Source organism: Heterodontus francisci, chromosome 11, assembly GCF_036365525.1.
Source record: "Heterodontus francisci isolate sHetFra1 chromosome 11, sHetFra1.hap1, whole genome shotgun sequence".
NCBI lineage: Eukaryota > Metazoa > Chordata > Chondrichthyes > Heterodontiformes > Heterodontidae > Heterodontus > Heterodontus francisci.
In genome coordinates, this window is record NC_090381.1 from 94,189,874 (window position 1) to 94,209,420 (window position 19,547).

At 40.2% G+C, this 19,547-nt stretch overlaps 1 protein-coding gene across 10 annotated transcripts in view; it reads left to right on the forward strand.

Moving 5' to 3' along the window:
* The window catches only part of trip12 (thyroid hormone receptor interactor 12), a 185,762-nt gene that overhangs the window by 2,321 nt on the left and 163,894 nt on the right, over positions 1 to 19,547 (forward strand). For 9 of the 10 annotated variants that reach the window (XM_068042545.1, XM_068042547.1, XM_068042550.1 and 6 more), the window contains exon 2: positions 1,072 to 1,148. The gene's annotated coding sequence lies outside the window, so the exon portion shown is untranslated. Of the gene's footprint in view, positions 1 to 1,071; positions 1,149 to 8,486; positions 8,565 to 19,547 lie in introns of all 10 variants that reach the window. The other variant, XM_068042548.1, reaches the window with a different exon arrangement.

Sequence of the window (19,547 nt, forward strand, 5' to 3'; positions counted from 1 at the left end):
ATCCATCTTAAGTTTAGATGAATGTTGGTAGACTTTCCCATGAGTAGATCATGGCCAAGTCTACTCTGGTCTTTCTTGCAGTCCGCACGTGCGCACTGTTGATCTAGGAAAGGATTGGGTCGGGGTGGTTAGGCATTGGATAGTGGCTTATTTTACATTTCAATTGTAAGTGTAAATGATTTTTTTAAAATTGAATTTTGTTACAAAAAATTCTGAAGGAAAATAAATCAGGGATCCCATGTTGTCGAGTTTCTCACTTGTTTTCAGCAGTGCAAATTAGTTTGGATGTCAAAGAATTGATGGATATCCTTTGTTAAAAGTTGACAAGTTTTGAAAGAGTGAAAAAAGGAATCGCGCTTTATTGGGCTTTTTTGTAATCTGAAAATGTTCAAAATTGCTGCTGAAGTAATAAGTTCCGTCCCGTATTATAAGCTGCTGGAATGGTCTCTTGGCCATACCAATGAGGAAAGATCCCATTGGTTCCAAGACCTGGTGGTTTGCTTTAACATGATTCAAAATTCATTGCAAATTATGCAGTGAAACCACAGATGAGTGCACATGAGTAGATCACAACCTCCTAGATCAGCTAGTGGCTTAACCTGGGTTGTTATTCAGACTGGACTACTGGTCCTTTAGAAGGGTTTTGTATGAAATTAATAAAATGATGTAAATACATTAATCCCAAATTGAGATGGTGCCCAAAGAATTCATGAACAAATCCTTACTTAGTAATCTAAAAATGGTGTGTCTTGATTTTGTTTTATGCTAGAATAAGGTTGTTAAATGTGTTTTCTTGGGGGGGGAGGGGGTGGGTGTTGGAGAAAAGTTTAGTATGTGGTTTAATTCAAAGGACTTGAAACATTTTTTCCTCTGCTATTGGCTCTGCAAGGAAGTGGTCAATTGTTATACAAGTCACTACACAAATGTTCAGAAAAGTCAAAATGTGTATTTCATTGATGTTTAATTCTAAGTGCACTTAAAGTATTTCTCTCATCTTTTTCCTACACCGAGACCAACTGACAACCAGTTCAGAAAGATTAAAATGGCTGCAACTTTTTTCTATGCTTACAGGTCAGTTTTCACGTGATGTTCCTGCTCGGGGTGCAATGAGAGTTATATAAGCTGGCACTGATGTCCTTGCACAATTTGTAAGTAAATAGGTCTAAGATTTGTATTGACAGCCTGGGAACAAGTGCATTCAACTAAATGCTGAATTGCTGGAGGATTTTTTTTAAACCAAAATTGCTCTGCGTGGAGCTGTGCAATGAGCTCTCAGATGCTGGTTGTGTTTTATTAGTTTGCAATGTTTTTGTTTAATAATGGGTGACACTGGGGGAAGAGCATAGTAAACCCAACAGTGTCTTGGTAGAGCATAATCCCAAGGTTAGTAGTGATTATAACAAAAACAGAAAATGCTGGAAATACTCAGCAGGTCAGGCAGCATCTGTGGAGAGAAAAAGGTGACGTTTGTTTGCCAGCATTTGCGGTATTTTGCTTTTGTATTAGTAGTGATTATTGTAGTTTTGACCATCTTCTGCTTCCTTGCAGTGTTGGACTTTAGCTTGGTTTCTCAGGATGTTCAAACTCCCTGCCCCTGGCAAAAATACATAACTGGCAATGAAAGCACTTAATCTTGTGACATTATTTATTGGAATGGTACTGCAGTGTATTAAGGAATCATATGCAGAATAGAACTATGGAATCTAGTTTTAGAAACACTTGCACTTCTAATTGTGTTTCAAAATCACCAGTGACAGCTTTCAGTAAAGCAAACAATAATCGAGGGAAAGCCTGAACTCATCAGGCAGGTTAGCCTGCTCTGAAGGGGCATTGCAGGCAGTTTTAGGTTATTTAGGTCCAGGGTTTGAGGATGTGTGGAGGCCTCCTTTTGGCCACTGCCAACCCAAGCCTGGAAACTGTTTACAATGAAGATAGATTGGGGACGTGATTATAGTTAGGAAGCTGGAACTGGGGCGATAAGATTGAGATTGGAAATTGACTGGAACGGTGCTTTGGAGGCTTGCTGAAAGAAATTAGGTGCCTTGTATTTTGACCATACACAGAATCTGGTTATCTTATGAATATTTCTATATAGAGGACTGACATTGCATAAAACATGCATGGTAACTGGATACCTTGCTGAACAGGACAAAATTTGCCTTCTGAGTTGCCTGTTACGGATAGCAACTTTTGCATCCTCCGGACATGGCTATGATGCATTTTGCCGATGAATTAAATATCGTGAAATGTAGTCACTGTTTTGTAGGCCAATTTGACATCTTGTTTATATACAGCAAGATCCCACACAGTACGTGATGAAATTATCACTTAATTTGGTTCATGGATGCTTGTTGTCCAGGACACTAGGAGAATGCTCTGGTCATCTTTGAGAAAGTGCTGTAGGATCTGAAGTTGCAAATGGGGTCTTGGTTTAGCAGCATACATGTCAGCATACATTTACCTGCTTAAATCCTCAAGTCTGGCTAACTATCTCATTCTGAGGTGTGAATATGACCATTAAGGCAAGTAAGAAGTCCTGTACAAATAAATTGCAACTACCTGAAGCAAGAGTCCAGTAATAAAGTTCTTAGCAAAGCTTTTGTTAAAGTAGTTTACTGCTGAAACTTTGTTCCTAATTCATTGAAAATTATTTTAATGGCTAAGATCAATGGCTGCTGGTCACCTAGCAATAGTTTTGAGTTCCTGTGGTGCTGGCACTCTTTTTTTCAGTTGATGGGTGGTGAACGCATATTGCACAGTGGATGCTTTTAAGTTTCGTTGACTTCTAAAATGTCTTCAAAGCTAACCGTATTTGTCTGTGGTTTTCACAAGTGTATAGTGTGTGATGAGGGCATAGTGTTTCATATAAACCTAGACATGTTTTGATTTTTGATTTGATACCTCTGGAAAATAGTTATGGAGTTGAAATGCTGTATTTCTGCTACTTCCTTTGCCCTCACCTGAGAGCAGGTCAATATAACTTCATGTTAATGCTTATAACATGCATTTGGAAGTTTGTACTTGTGGGTTTGTTTTCCAATGTATGTACTCTTGCAATAATTTAATGGCAGTGGTTTGAAATTTAAAAACCTAATTTACCAATAGCCAGAACTGAGAGCATTTACTGCTGATCAAAGTTCCACACCCTTTTGGCTGTTATGCAATACATAATGCTGTATTATGGAGCCACAAAAAAGACTAGATAGAGGTCCTTGTCATTTTTTTAAAAGAAATTCTTTCAGGGTTATGCAGCCTTTTGCTGTACTCAGTACAAAGTCTAGTACCATAAAATCCACATTTTCACCCTTTTAAGGAAGTTTTAATATTTGAGCTAATCTGTTAATTTTATATTTGGAGGGCATGTAAAGATGTGGTTTGTACACTGCTGGTGCTGAAACATTTTACATTTGTGTGCACAGGCATATCAACATTTTTGAACTTTGTGATAATTGAAATGATTAGCTTTATGCTGACAAATGCGATTAGAATAGATAGGTGTTTGATGGCCGACACTGACACGATGGGCCGAAGGGCCTGTTTCTGTGCTGTATAACTCTGACTCTATGCTTAATATAGTGATAAAGGGCGAGCTCAACAGTTGAGGTAATGCCCTGTTCCAAAGCTTGAAATTTGAGGTGAATGAATTAACAGTTAATGTGTAAAGCGCTCATTCCTTTTACATTTCTGCTATTCAACTTTAACAAATGTAGTGGAAAAAAGTTATTCCTGGAAACAACGCTGGTTACTCCAGTTCTGAAGAAAGTAAGATCTGACTATTCACAGGAGGGGGGATACCTTCCAGTATCTGTTTATATTAAGCAGTGTTAAGTAAAGTTTAGTTTTTGAAATCTCACATCTGTGTAGCTCATATTTGAAAGGAGGTACACATCCTGCTCTTCCCCCTCTTTCCAGTGTTCAACATTCCTATTCATGAATTATATTTCCATAAGGTATTTAAAATTTTTAACTTGAGTAAATAACCAGTTTGATCAAAAGAATCCTGTTGCATCACTTCACGTCAGCGTTTATAATGGCAGATTCTTGTGTAAAGGTTTGAGTTTCTGTTAACATTTTATAATGGGGAAACTGTACATATTTTGCTGCACTGCTTGCTGATCCAATTAAATCACTTAAAATAGTATTTGAAGAAAGTGTTACGCCAATTCTCAGTAATTGAAGGTTCTCATATCCAAAATCAAGTTTCAAACGCATTGGAAAAGTCTTTCAAAACATGCTATATTTATCTATTGTATTGACTCTAATCAATTTTTAAAGCCTTAATTAAAATTTTACTCAAAGGCCTTGGCTTCTTCCACAGGTTTAAGTTTGGACATTTTTGTGCAGAACTGAATTTGCATTCTACTTTGTGCATGTGCTGTGTACCCATTGTCCCAGAATCAGTCAGAAGCCTGTAAGCTAGTCAAATGATAGACAGCCTCTCCAGCAAATATATTTGGTTGTTTTCAAAAGTTATTTGAAACTCAGTTCCCAGAACCATAGGACCATCTACTCAAAGTTGCTTGTCTTGCTGCTTGGGTCCGATACTCATTTAAAAAAAAAAAAAATCAAGCTAATGAACAGTGCCAGATTTTACTTAACCCAGCTGCATCTGCTGTAAAATAAAAGTATATTGCAGCCTTTTCCCATTTCATGACTGTTCTGTGATGGGCACCTTACCAGTAATTCAAAGAAGATTGTTTAATTTGACTAAACTACAGGATAGTTGTCATGCGGTGAAAGGAAGTCTGCTTTATCATGCCATTGGCCTGCCCTACAAGAACCCTGTCCAGTTGCAAGTTATTTTGCCCTATAGTTAGTGTCTTGGCTTGGGTGGAGTCTTGTGCAGATAAAGCAGTGCAGCAGTTGTGACTGGTAGTCCAAAGGTGTGGAGTAAGTTAAGGAATGATAGTTCAAATCCCACCCTTGCAGTTTGAGAATTGGCATTCCAGTTTTTTTTGGGGGGGAGCATGGGGCGTGTGTTTGAGAAATCTGAATGCAAAACTGGTATCAGTAAAAGTGCCTCAATATACCAATGACCTTTAGGAAAGGAAACCTGCCATCCTTATCTAGTCTGGTTTATTTGTGACTCTTGCCCCACACCAATGCTTGTATGGAGTATAAATGACCTGTTGGGCCTAATAGCTTGTTTCTGTGCTATAGACTTGATGTAACACTTAAATGGCCTTGCAAGCCACTCAGTTGTATCAAACTACTGCCAGCAGTTCAAGATGAAAGCCCATCACCACCACCTCACAGTAACTAGACATGGGCAATAAATGCCAAGAATGAAAAGATGTAACTGGGCCAAATAGGATTCAGGGTTTTAAAATCCTCATGACAACTTAAGAGAGACATTGCTCTGGATAGTTTCCTCTTTACTAACTTCCCTAGTCAGCGAAGCTAGAATGTAAGCTTGTTAATTTTGCCATTTATGATGTGCAAAGATACTTAGTCGTACAGCAGAAGGATGTGGAAAGATACAACCTCCAATTGATGTGCGAAGCTCGGATTTTAGTCTTCGACAGGGATAAATGACTCTCTTTGCACTGGGTGATCTTTATCTATTTTGTTAGCAATTGAATATTGATACTGAAACTACTTGGCAGGGTAATGCCGTACTATATGTAGCATTTTAAAAGGCCAGCCTTGCACAGCAGGTATTTGTGTAGAATGCTGTGTATAATTTGAAATTCCAATTTGTGCTTCCTGATTTTTTTTTTTAACTTGGTAAATGCACAGCATGATGTGACACCACACTAGCCAGACTAGGCTCAGTTTCTTGTTAGCAGGTTGCAACTGGAGCAGCACTGGACTGCAGCTATTTACCTCAGTACCCTGTTTCCTCCTTTTGATATCCAGTGACCTCTGCCTGAAAGTGTAAGTGTCTGAACATTGAATGGGATCAGAATTCAAAACTGCTGCTTTTATGCTAAAATTCAGCTAGCACATGGTGACATACTCAAATTTCTGGTGCCTGTGGAACCATACCCCAACAAGATTTTCTGTCCCAGAAAAAACTGCTAACTTTAAGCATACTATTTCACTCTTGGAGCTAAAGCTATTATTCATGATTATGATGTATTTATCAGATATGAAACTGGAAAAGCATTTGTATAGGCAATTGGTTATCATACTGGAGCTGTAGATGTGGTCCAGGTTACTGTGATTTGCTTCTTGGTATGTACCATATTGAGTAACATATGGTTTCGTTCTGACTTAGTGATGGCCATATTAAATTAGGCACTATAAATTGGTCAGCTTTCTTTGGATGTCGTGTTCTCACCCAAAATGAAAATGTGCTGTTTGGTCCTGTACTTTTGCAAGTCTGATCAAAACTTTGAAGGTTTTGATGTATAAAATTGTTTATGGGAAGCAAAAGATGATAACTTGGCATGTTCTATGTGTACACATGCTAAATGTCTAGGGAATGTTAGTACTGAAAAACAGTATGAATTTTGTATATTGAATTTTCATCTGGCTAGCTTTGGTAGTGAAGATTTCAAGTCAGTTACAGACACTTGCACACAACGAGAAGGATTTAAAGGAGGAAAAAAGGTAACTGTTAATGCAGCTGCTGGGGGTTGAAGTGCAGCATTGGGGCTTAGAGGACCTTTGTTTCCTATTGGCTTAGAGGACCTTTGTTTCCCATCAGCTTTGGAAAAAGAGGGCTGGATAAAAAGAAATGAAAGCTGGAAATACTCTGGCCTGGCCTGAGTATTTCTAGCATTTTCTACTTTCATTTGATTTCCAGCATCTGCAGTATTTTGCTGCTACGTAAAGAGAAGACTCATCAAAAGTGGGTATTTTATGTAAGGGTTTTTGCTGCGTGCTGTGACCATTTCTAAGGCTAACGAGCATCTTTTTTAAAAGCTGTTCTGATATGTAGACAGTTTGTCTTGCAAAAGTTGTCTCGTTCCTTTATTTAACAAAACCTGACAACATTAGTGCAGTTTAATTTTGCTGCTAATTGGGTACAATGTCATTGGAAAGGTTTCGTCTGTTTGGAAGAGAAATTCATTTGAACTCCATCTAGGCACTGAATGGAAAAAGTTGTGAAGCTGCTGTATGAAAATTCTGAAGCTATTAACTTTTAGGTGCATTGTTTTTTTAAAAAAAATCTACACGCTTTTGAATAATTAACAGCGCGTTTGGGGATAAATCTTTAAGTCAGACTAAAGAGCTTAAATAGTTTAAAACTAGATGTGAAGAAGCAGATTCACCAGTTCAGAGAGCAAGAAAAACACTGGTTTTAGGTCAAATTTTGTATCTGGCACTATTTTCAATGTTCATGCTGTTAAACCTGGCTCAAAAGATAGAGCCCCTGTAAACATGCCTCTAAGCACAGTACAAAAGCAAAATACTGCAGATGCTGGAAATCTGAAACAAAAATAATACTCGGGTCAGGCGGCATCTGCAGAGAGAGAAACCGTTAACATTTGAGGTCAATGACCTTTCATCAGAACAGGACGTGCTAATGAGGCAAAGGATTTATTGTAGACTAGGCTCTGATTTAGATTAGTGTAAAATGAGTTGGGAATGATGTACAGGACTGTGGAATTGCCAATTGTCAAATTGAGCAATGGAGTTTGATTTATCATGGCCAACTGTATACAAATTGAGATGTATTTCTAGGCAAAACCAAAAAACAATTCAGAAGCAGATGGCTTGTTTTCAGCTATTGTCAATGTTCTTCATTATAGCCAGTAGATGGCACATAGCAGTCTTGTATGATGAACCTGTAGACTTTTGTTCCCTATGTTTTGCTTCGATTTGACCTTTTCTCTTTCCAAAACAAAACTACTAACATAATGCTGTTGAAGAATTTGGTGTTCCCTTGTAATTGGATGATTAGGATATAAAAGTGTTGGCATTTTGCATGATAGCCTGATACTTTTGGGCACAGTTCAAATGTAAGTACAAGTATTCCCAGTCATATCGTCCTGGTTTATAACTTGGTGGGGAGCTGAAGTATTTTAAGAGAACAAGTTAAAGCTGGCTGTACATTATTTGGGAGAAAACACTCAGCATTTCCGTGAAGTCTTCAGCTTGTTCTAAAACCTTGGCAACAGCCGGTGATCCTGGATTTATTTGAGTTCTAGTGACCAGTATATTAGTATGCCCACCAACAGAGGAATCTGACTTTGGCTGTGGTTGCCCTCACTGTCACTCATGGTACCATGGAATGTGGGTGATGCCCCAGTTTAAGCTTCGTGTTGGAACACAAAATTAAAACTTTATAGTTCCCTGCATTTCAGTAGTATCAGTGAAAGGTTCAATTCCTCACTTAAGATTCATTGAAAGAATGCATAATATGTTAAACTACGGCCCTGTCTACCTCCTTGCTTGTAAAAGATGCCACAGCACTATTCAAATAGCCAAGTTTGCTGCTGTCTTCTGGCTGATATTTATTCCTCAACCAACATCGCTAGTACAGGTGGAACCTTGCTGTGTATAAATTAACTGCTGTGTTCCCTACATTATAACAGTGACTACACTACAGAAGTGTTTCAATGGCTGTAAAGAAGTACTTTGGATGTCCTGAGGTCATGAAAGACACTATGAATGCAAGTATTTATTTTTTTTTTCCTGCTTGTCTGGCTCTCCTTGGGGGGAAAAAAAATCATAGAAATTTACAGGACAGAATGAGGTTATACGACCCATTTTGTCCGCACTGATCCACAAGGCCTAATCCCATTTTCTGGTTCTTTGTACTGTAACCTACAAGGCTACGGACCTTGTGTATACCCAACTACTTTATAAATGTTGAGGGTTTCTGCCTCTGCCATCCCCTGTTCAGGCAGTGGGTTCCAGACTGCCACCAAACTCTGGGTGAAGAAAATTTCTGGTTAAGGTTGCAATATTTTTCAAATTATAGGTGAAATTTTCTAGGGTGTATGGATCTCAAAGAACTTAGTTATTTGGAAGGGGATGATAATTTTACACCTACTTTTGTGTCAGATTTTGCTAATGAAACTGCAGTGATTTTAAACTTGTTCCAATTGCAGTCTGGGTGGTAGCAATGTTTAAAGGTAATTGCCAACAAAAAAGGCAACATCTACAACCTGTAGTTGAATGTTATGCTCGACATTAAATTGAATTCATATGCACAATTTTAGCGTTTTATTATTGAAATCTGTATCCCTTTGTGCAGCATTCCCAAGCTGAATATATGGGATTTATTTGTAGTCTAATTAAATCCTGGCTAAGTCTAGGTGGTGTCTCTTTGCCACCAGAGATTATTGTGCAAAATTAGGTCTCGTGGAATGGGGGCAGTATATTAGCATAGATTGAGGATTGGTTAACAGACAGGGAACAGGGATGAACTAGTCATTTTCAGGTTGGCTCTCTGTGGCAAGTGAGATATTGTAAGAGTCCGTGCTGGAGCCTCAGCTATTTATAATCTACATCAATGATTTGGATGAGGGAACAGAGTGTTACGTATCCAGGTTTGCTGCTGCTGCAAAGTTAGGTGGGCAAGTAAGTTGTGAGGAAAACACAAAGGCTGTAAAAGGATTTAGAAAAATTAAGTGAATGGATAAGAACGTGGCAGATGGAATATAATGTGGAGAAATACAGAGTTATCCACTCTGGTAGGAAAAATTAAAAATAAGCAATATTTTTTGAATTGAGAGTCTGGGTAATGCTGACATTCAGAGGAGTCCGGGTGTCCTTGTACATGAATCACAAGTTAATATGCAGGTACAGCAAGCAGTTAGGAAAGCAAATAGTATGTTAGCCCTTATGAAGTGATAGGAGTAAGTTTTACTACAGTGGTGTATGGCCTTGGTGAGACCACACTTGGAGAACTGTGTATAATTTTGGTTTCCTTACCCAAGGAAGGATATACTCTACTTGGGAGTGCAACAAAGGTTTACTAGTCTGATTTGGGGATGAGGGGATTGTCCTAATGAGGAGAGATTGAGTGAGTAGACTGAGATATTCCCTGGAATTTAGAAACATGAGTGGTGATCTCATTGAAACCAATAAAATTATTAAGGAGCTTATCAGGGTAGATGCTCGGAGGATGTTTCCCCTGCTTGAGTCTTGAACTGGGGATCACTGGGGTTGGCCATTTAGGGCTGAGATGAGAAATTTCTTTACTCAGGTTTGTGAATTTTTGGAATTCTCTAACTCAGGTGGCTTTGGATGCTCAGTCATTGATTCTATTCAAGTCAGAGATCAACAGATTTTTGGATACTACAACAATTGAGAGTTATGGAGATAGTGGGGGAAGATGTAGCTGAGGTAGATCATCAGCCATGATCTTGCTGAATGGTGGAGCAGGCTTGAGGGCCAAATGGCTGCCTATGTGTTCTTAGCAATTTTATTATGCAGTGACCAAATGTTGCTTCAGGATGTCCAGTGTATACAGCTCATGTTTGTGTGCTTTTGGGTGATGAATTCGAAGAAAATTAAATGCCACAGTGCCACTGGCAGACTAGTATGATCTAAGATAATACATGGTTTAGAAAAGTCCTTCTCCAATAGAGGTAACAAAAATAACTTGTTGCAGATAAATGTAAATTGGAGCAAGAAATCCATTTTGGCTATCCTGTTCACTCCATAGGCTATGTATCTCTGGACGTAATGTTAATCTGCTGAAATTCTGCTCCTTGAGTTTGAGGTAATCAAGCAAACTTTAGAATATTTGCTACTCTGATTTCTGTTGTTTAAACCTGGTTGGCTGCTCACTGTAGATGACTCCTATTTCCTTGGCCCAGCACCTCAGTATTTAATATCTTATTCTTAGTTGATGTTTCTTTTTTTCCCCTTGTACTCTGTGGTATTAGTTGCTGGGAGTCAGTTGTATACTTGTATAAAGACCTAAAAGTGGAAATCACACTTCTATAGTATGATGCCACAATAATGAAGTGACATCATAAAGCATCTTTAATTTTCTTTCTTGGGATGCAAAAACTAGACTAATGGATCATGGGACTGTAGTAGGTTTGGCTTTGGTAGATAGAGTATTGTCCCTATGGCTATCTAGTGGTAATGGAGCAGGAATGGTGAACAGAATTCCATTGTACATTCTGGTAACTTGGCAAAATAGAAAAATGTGTGCTGTAAAAGTCTGCACAAGGTTTGTATATGGAAATCTCAAAGTTGGTATTTTTGTAGATTTTAAAATCACTTTCTTCCTCATTTGCTATGGGATTGGAAAACCCATTGATCCTGTACTTGTTTGCACACACTAATTACATTTGCTTTCACAGTTTCAAACTGTGTTGAGAACTGTCCTTTCTATTTTTCTGTCATTTGACATTTACCTTTGGCTGAATCCAAGCAAGGTGAAACCCCATCCTAGGCAGATTATCAGAAACTCTACAATAAACAAGTGGAGTAGTTTGAAATATTTAGGCATATTTCACTAAGTTTCCAACCTATCTCTGCTTCATTCCCTGTTTTCTACTGAGTAAGATTGAGAGTGTTCGATGGGGCCATGTGATGCACCATACAAGTATGATCACTTTAAAATTGCTTTCTGGTCAGCCTCATTTGCAGAAATGTTTGACAGGACTGTCCTTCTTTCAAGTTTCATTGAGTACTGGTTGTGGAATTTCAGTTTTGTTATCCAGACAAATTGTCATTGGGTAGTCATTTGCAGCCATCTAATTTGTGCATGTGGTGCTATGATAACTAATGCAGATTGGTTGTAAAAATGTGTAGGAAAAGCTTCTTAAAAACATAATTTGTAAGAAATGGCCAGAAATGTTCAGATTAATTGGAAAGAAAAGGAGTTTTTGGCTGAGACTTTTTTGGAAGACTGAAGTACTTTTATTAAAAAGTACTCCTTTTAACACTGTTCAGTTTTCATTTCTCCTGTAGGCTAAACAAGTATCAGTACATTTGACAAATTACCTGCTCTTTATCTATAATATGCATTCTTAATTGTGCCTCTTTATTTTTTTACTATTCTTTCATGGGATGTGGGCGTCGCTGGCAAGGCCAGCATTTGTTGCCTATCCTTAATTGTCCTTGAACTGAGTGGCTTGCTTGGCCATTTCAGAGGGCAGTTATGAGTCAACCACATTGCTCTAGGTCTGGAATAACATGTAGGCCAGACCAGGTAAGGATGGCAGATTTCCTTCCATACAGGACATTAGTGAACCAGATGGGTTTTTATGACAATCGGTGATAGTTTCATGGCACCATTACTGAGACTAACTTTCAATTCCAGACTTCTATTAATTGAATTTTTATTAATTGATATTTAAATTCCGCCAGCTGCTGTGGTGGGATTTGAACCAGTCCCCAGGACATTCGTCCAGGCCTCAAAATTATAGTCCAGTGACATTACAACTATGCAACCGTCACCCCATCACTCTTTAACACTTGAACTAAAGCAAACACTTAATGCAAACTGTAACAGGTCAATATCAAATATCAGTATACTGAAGCAAAACATAGTATCTTACTAAAGATGTTTTTTTTTTAAATTTATTTTTATTTATTTAGAGATACAGCACTGAAACAGGCCCTTCGACCTACCGAGTCTGTGCCGACCATCAGCCACCCATTTATGCTAATCCTACACTAATCCCATATTTCTACCACATCCCCACCTTCCCTATATCCCCCTACCACCTACCTATACTAGGGGCAATTTATAATGGCCAATTTACCGATCGACCTGCAAGTCTTTGGCACGTGGGAGGAAACCGGAGCACCCGGAGGAAACCCACGCGGCCCCAGGGAGAACTTGCAAACTCCGCACAGGCAGTACCCAGAATTGAACCCGGGTCACTGGAGCTGTGAGGCTGCAGTGCTAACCACTGCGCCACTATTTAATCAGTGTTTTTTTGAAGACTCTTGAACAGAATCAATGGCATACACATGTTAGCAGTCTGTCAGTTCACATTTGACCGTTCCTGCTAGAGATAGTGGGTTTGTTGCATGTTTTTAATCATGTAATCTAGCCTAAAGTTCATTTGTACCAGTTTTGGCACAAAGATGCTCTGTGTCCTATTGGTAAATATCTAGGCCTGTTCACATATACTTGTAATGCTGGCTTCTCTCTGTGCACAAATTGGTATTGCCATGTGAAGAATAGGACTTTTTCAATTCCTCTGAATTAACTGTTTTGTTGCTAAATTGGAAAAGTATTGGAGATGGAAAAATAAATTGTTATATGGTGCATTGTTTTCCAGCTTTGAAGCTAAATAATTGCCCAAAGTCTTCCCCAAACTGTACTGTTGCTGTACATGTCAAGAGAGACTCAGTTGTGCCGAAGCTACCAAACACAATTGCATGTTGCAAAAGGAAATCTCAAGTGCAGTTGTTCAAAATATTTTAACATTAATTAAAACAATTCTTAGCAGAAAATCTAAACTTGCTGCAAAATCTAATGAGTTAAAGTTGAGTCTGAGGAGTAGTTTTCTGCCATCAACTTTCAAACAATAAGAACTTTCAAATGTGAATTAAGATTAGGGCACTGTCGATGACTGCTAACATCCGCGTGCATCATTTTAAACTACTAATGAAAGCATCCAAAATAACTCCTCACTATGAAATGCTAACCTCCGTTCTGCTTCATTAATGTGCTCTGTTGTCCTTTGGTTTTCTTTTAAGCACCATCAAATTTTAAGTGAACACCCGCCCTCTCCTGACTGTGTCATAATTGAGTGTGACTACAGACGCCGTTGATGTATTTTTCCAACTTGCTCAGGTGCTGGGATGCCAGCATAAGCCTATTTGTTACCACCAGCAAGAACACTTAATAGCATAAAACAACCTGGTGGATATTATCGTCATACGCAGTGTTACGCTTTTGTTGCTACTCTGATTATCTCTTGCAGAGGGGGTTTCCAAACTTACTTTGAACACCTCATTTGGAGAGTCAGGTTTCATGCATGATGCCCTCTTTTTTTTTAAAAAAGGGGGTGAAATTAATTTCTGCCAGTCATGTGAAATGGCTGAAAGCGAATTGATAGCCTGTTATACTCCATGCCCGATCTTTTCCATTGAAGATATTGGTCAGACACAGCGTAAAATGGGCTGCCAATTCTCTATGCATCCGTTTTTCATTATGAGCAAAGAACAATTTAAGCTCCTTTTAGTTTTGAATACAACAAAATAATTATTTTCTCGACTAACATGCCTTGCTTAAGGCAAAAATTAACGTAAATAGCAGTACTATACAACTGAATAAACTTGAACATAAAACACTTGATGACTTGCCCTTGTGTCTAATAGGGTGAGCCTGTTAATGCAAGCGCACAATTTGTGGAATGTTGATTTAATTTGAGACTTTCAACCACAGATCAGTCCCTGCCTTCAACCGCCTTCTATACTTGTTTTATTCGACTTGACAAATCTTGGGGCAAAGTTATCCAGCATTTCAACAGATCTTTGTGACAACTGTGAGTTTGTTTTTTGCATTGAGAGCCAGAACTGATAAAGATTTGTCTGTAAACTGAATCACCAGCTCTGTGAATCAATTTCTCTTTTAGACTAGTATAACGATGGCCTTTTCTAGAGAGACCTCTGAAGACAGATTTCAAACCCAGGTGAAATCCTGAAATACATTTTCTTTTGGAATATTATTGCTGAAAACTATGCGTAGCTGAGAAATGCTCCAAAATTCTGGGACTGACACAGTCCATAATAGCACAAAACAATGTCAGGAATCAGGAGCCACATTGTCTTGCAGCAGATCACTACTAATCAATATTGCAAAGATTTTTGGGAAAGCTTTGTCCTTTTTTTTGTGTTACAAATGTTAATTTTTACCTTGCAAATACAGGTTCATTCAGCTTGTCATATCAGTCAAAAAGACCAGTAAAACCTGGGAGCACTGGTGAAATGGTTATTGAATCAGTCAAAAACTAAGTAGAGTCTTCCCAAAATGTTAACACGAGAGCCATCTAACTTCGACTATCAAAGTCATAGAGTCGTCCAGCATAGAAACAGGCCCACCGGGTCCATGCTGACCATAATGCCTATCGATACTAATCCCACCTGCCTGCATTAATTCCATATCCCTCTATGCCTTGTTCATTCAAGTACCTGTCCAGATGCCTCTTAAATGTCGCTACTGTTCCTGCCTCCACCACCTCCTCTGGCAGCTCAATCCAGAGACCCACTATTCTTTGTGAAAAATTTACCCCTTTGATCCCCTTTAAACCTCCTCCCTCTCACCTTAAATCTATGCCCTCTAGTTTTACTCACCCCTACCATGGGAAACAGACTCTGGCTATCTACCCTATCTATGCCCCTCATAATTTTATATACCTCTCTCATGTCCCCTCTCAGCCTCCTTCGCTCCAGGGAAAACAGACCCAGCCTATCCAATCTCTCTTTATAACTCAAGCCCTCCAAACCAGGCAACATCCTTGTGAATCTTTTCTGCACCCTCTCGAGCTTAATCACATATTTCCTGTAGTGCAGCGACCAAAACTGCGTATACTATTCCAAATGCGGCCTAACCAACGTTATGTACAACTGTAACATGAGGTCCCAACTCTTGTACTCAGTGCCTTGACCGATGAAGGCAAGCATGCCATACGCTGCCTTCACCACCCAGTCTACCTGTGTTGCCACTTTCAGGGAACTATGTACTTGCACCCCCAGGTCTCCCTGCTCAACAGCACTCCCCAGGGCCCTGCTATTCACTGTATATGTCCTGCCCTGGTTTAACTTCCCAAAATGCATCACTTCGCACTTGTCTGCATTAAATCCCATTTGCTACTCCCTTGCCCACTTTCCCAGTTGATTTATATCCTGTTGTAACCTTCGACAACCTTCTTCACTGTCCACTATACCACCAATTTTGGTGTCATCTGCAAACTTACTAATCATCCCCCTTACGTTCACATCCAAGTCATTAATATGTATGACAAACAACAGAGGACCGAGCACCGATCCCTGCGGCACACCACTGGTCACCGGCCTCCAATGTGAAAAACAACCCTACGCTACCACCCTCTGCCTCCGATCACCAAGCCAATTTTGTATCCAATTTGCTAGCTCACCCTGGATCCCATGTGTCCGAACCTTCTGGACCAGCCTACCATGCGGGACCTTGTCAAAGGCCTTGCTAAAGTCCATGTAGACAATGTCCATCGCCCTGCCCTTGTCAATCGTCTTGGTCACCTCCTCAAACAACTCAATCAAATTTGTGAGACATGATTTCCCATGCACAAAGCCATGCTGACTGTCCCTAATCGGACCATGCCTTTGCAAATGCATATAAATCCTGTCTCAGAATCCCTTCCAATAACTTTCCCACCACTGATGTAAGGTTCACCGGCCTGTAGTTCCCTGGTTTATCCCTGCTGCCCTTCTTAAATAAAGGCACAACATGAGCTATCCTCCAGTCTTCCGGTACCTCACCCGTGGCTAACGATGATACAAAGATCTCTGCCAGTGCCCCAGCAATCTCCTCCCTTGCTTCTTGCAGCATCCTAGTATACACCTGGTCAGGCCCTGGGGATTTATCCACCTTAATGTGCTTCAAAACCTCCAACACCACCTCCTTTGTTAATGTTGATATGCTCCAGGATATCGGTGTTCCCTCCCTTGAACTCACTAGCTTCCTTGACCACCTCCACAGTAAATACAGATGAGAAATATTCATATAAGACCTCGCCTATTTCCTGTGGCTCCACATATAGATTACCACACTGATACTTAAGGGGACCTACTCTCTCCCTAGCTACCCTTTTGTTCTTTCAGTTGGAAGGGCTTGTGTTGGGGAGGGAAAAGATCTTGTGGCTTATCTTTGAGGGCAGGATGTTTGGTCTCCAAATATCATTTTAGTTTGCTTGGTTTTTACACGACCCTGAGCAAGAACCTTGGAACTATGATGTTGCTATTACAGAGACTTGGTTGAGGGAAGGACAGGATTGGCAGCTAAATGTTCCAGGATTTAGAAGTTTCAGGCGGGATAGAGGGATGTAAAAGGGGTGGGGGAGTTGCATTACTAGTTAAGGAGAATATCACAGCTGTACTGCGGGAGGATACCTCGGAGGGGTCATGCAGCGAGGCAATATGGGTGGAGCTCAGGAATAGGAAGGGTGCAGTCATGATGTGGAAGTGAGCAGAAAGGCATGGCACTATGCTTAATGGGAAATATAGCCAAGTTAGGAATAGTAGCTTTGCTGAGCTTTGATTTTAAGTGGCAGAAACCACAATGAAATAGTTAAAAGTAAAGGCAGAGCGTGTGAGACTGTAAAGACTAGCCGACACTGGTAATTGCAAGGACGTCTGTTCTTTATGGCCTGATTGTGTGACTCCCTGTGGTTTGGAACAAATGGACTCCTGTGAATCAAATGATGTCCATCCCTGTGTGAGTGATAAGGAGTGCTAGGCCCCTCTTATCTTCGTGAGCTGCCACTACTTGTCGCTGCAGATTGCACGAAACACTCAGGGATGTAAACCTAATAGAGATAGCAGGATGCTCCGCAATTACTTGTCACAAGGTAGAGACAGACTCATGATCCATGTAGGGAGTGAGACCTGAATGGTTATTGATGATTCCTATGCTCTTGCTAATTAGCTTGCTTGTCCGCTTTGTTTTATCTTGCTGGTACAAAACAATATTTTATTAGTAACAAGTATGTATTGAGAATGGAGTGTATTGTAACCTCAGTAACAGATGTACTGCATGTCATCACGTGGGTGAAGTCGAATTGTACCGCCCTGATTGGTTAAACAAGGAGGTGTAGCATGAATCTTAATGTATAAACAGTAGTACCTGTATCACAAACTTTACTTACTCTAGTGGACCAGACAGACTCTGGGTGGAGTCAGTGTCGTTGTATTAGAGTAAGTCAGCCGGCTAATAAAGTAATTGATTTTACTTACACATCCGACTCAGTATATTTACTGAACCAGACTGAATGCAAAAAGAACTCCGATTAACAATGTTGGGGGTTTACTACAGGCCTCCCAACAGCCAGCGGGAGGTAGAGGAGCAGATATGTAGACAGATTCTGGAAAGATGTAAAGGTAACAGGGTTGTCGTGGTGGGTGATTTTAACTTACCCTATATTGACTGGGACTCACTTAGTGCTAGGGGCTTGGATGGGGCAGAATTTGTAAGGAGCATCCAGGAGGCCTTCTTGAAACAATATGCAGATAGTCCAACTAGGGATGGGGCCGTACTGGACCTGGTATTGGGGAATGAGCCAGGCCAGGTGGTCGAAGTTTCAGTAGGGGAGCATTTCGGGAACAGTGACCATAATTCCATATGTTTTAAGGTACTTGTGGATAAGGGTAAGAGTAGTCCTCGGGTGAAGGTGCCAAGTTGGGGTAAGGCTAATTATAACAATATTAGGCAGGAACTGAAGAATTTAGATTGGGGGAGGCTGTTTGAGGGTAAATCAACATCTGACATGTGGGAGTCTTTCAAACGTCAGTTGATTAGAATCCAGGACCAGCATGTTCCTGTGAGGAAGAAGGATAAGTTTGGCAAGTTTCGGGAACCTTGGATAATGCGGGATATTGTGAGCCTAGTCAAAAAGAAAAAGGAAGCTAGGAACAGACAAATCCCTTGAGGAATATCAAGACAGTAGGAAGGAACTTAAACAAGGAGTCAGGAGGGCTAAAACGGGTCATGATAAGTCATTGGCAAACAGGATTAAGGAAAATCCCAAGGCTTTTTATACGTATATAAAGAGCAAGAGGGTAACCAGGGAAAGGGTTGGCCCACTCAAGGACAGAGAAGGGAATCTGTGTGGAGCCAGAGGAAATGGGCGAGGTACTAAATGAGCACTTTGCATCAGTATTCACCAAAGAGAAGGACTTGGTGGATGATGAGCCGAGGAAGGGAGTGTAGATAGTCTCAGTCATTTCATTATCAAAAAGGAGGAGGTGTTGGGTGTCTTGCAAAGCATTAAAGTAGATAAGTCCCCAGGGCCTGATGGGATCTACCCCAGAATACTGAGGGAGGCAAGGGAAGAAATTGCTGGGGCCTTGACAGAAATCTTTGCATCCTCATTGGCTACAGGTGAGGTCCCAGAGGACTGGAGAATCGCCAATGTTGTTCCTTTGTTTAAGAAGGGTAGCAAGGATAATCCAGGAAATTATAGGCCGGTGAGCCTTACGTCAGTGGTAGGGAAATTATTAGAGAGGATTCTTCGGGACAGGATTTACTCCCATTTGGAAACAAACAGACTTATTAGCGAGAGGCAGCATGGTTTTGTGAAGGGGAGGTCGTGTCTCACTAATTTGATTGAGTTTTTTGAGGAAGTGACTAAGATGATTGATGAAGGAAGGGCAGTGGATGTTATCTATATGGACTTCAGTCAAGCCTTTGACAAGGTCCCTCATGGCAGACTGATACAAAAGGTGAAGTCACATGGGATCAGAGGGGAGCTGGCAAAATGGATACAGAACTGGCTCAGTCATAGAAGACAGAGGGTAGCAGTGGAAGGGTGTTTTTCTGAATGGAGGGATGTGACTAGTGGTGGTCCGCAGGGATCCCTGCGGGACCGTTGCTGTTTGTAGTATATATAAATGATTTGGAGGAAAATGTAGCTGGTCTGATTAGTAAGTTTGCGGACGACACAAAGGTTGGTGGAGTTGCGGACAGTGATGAGGAT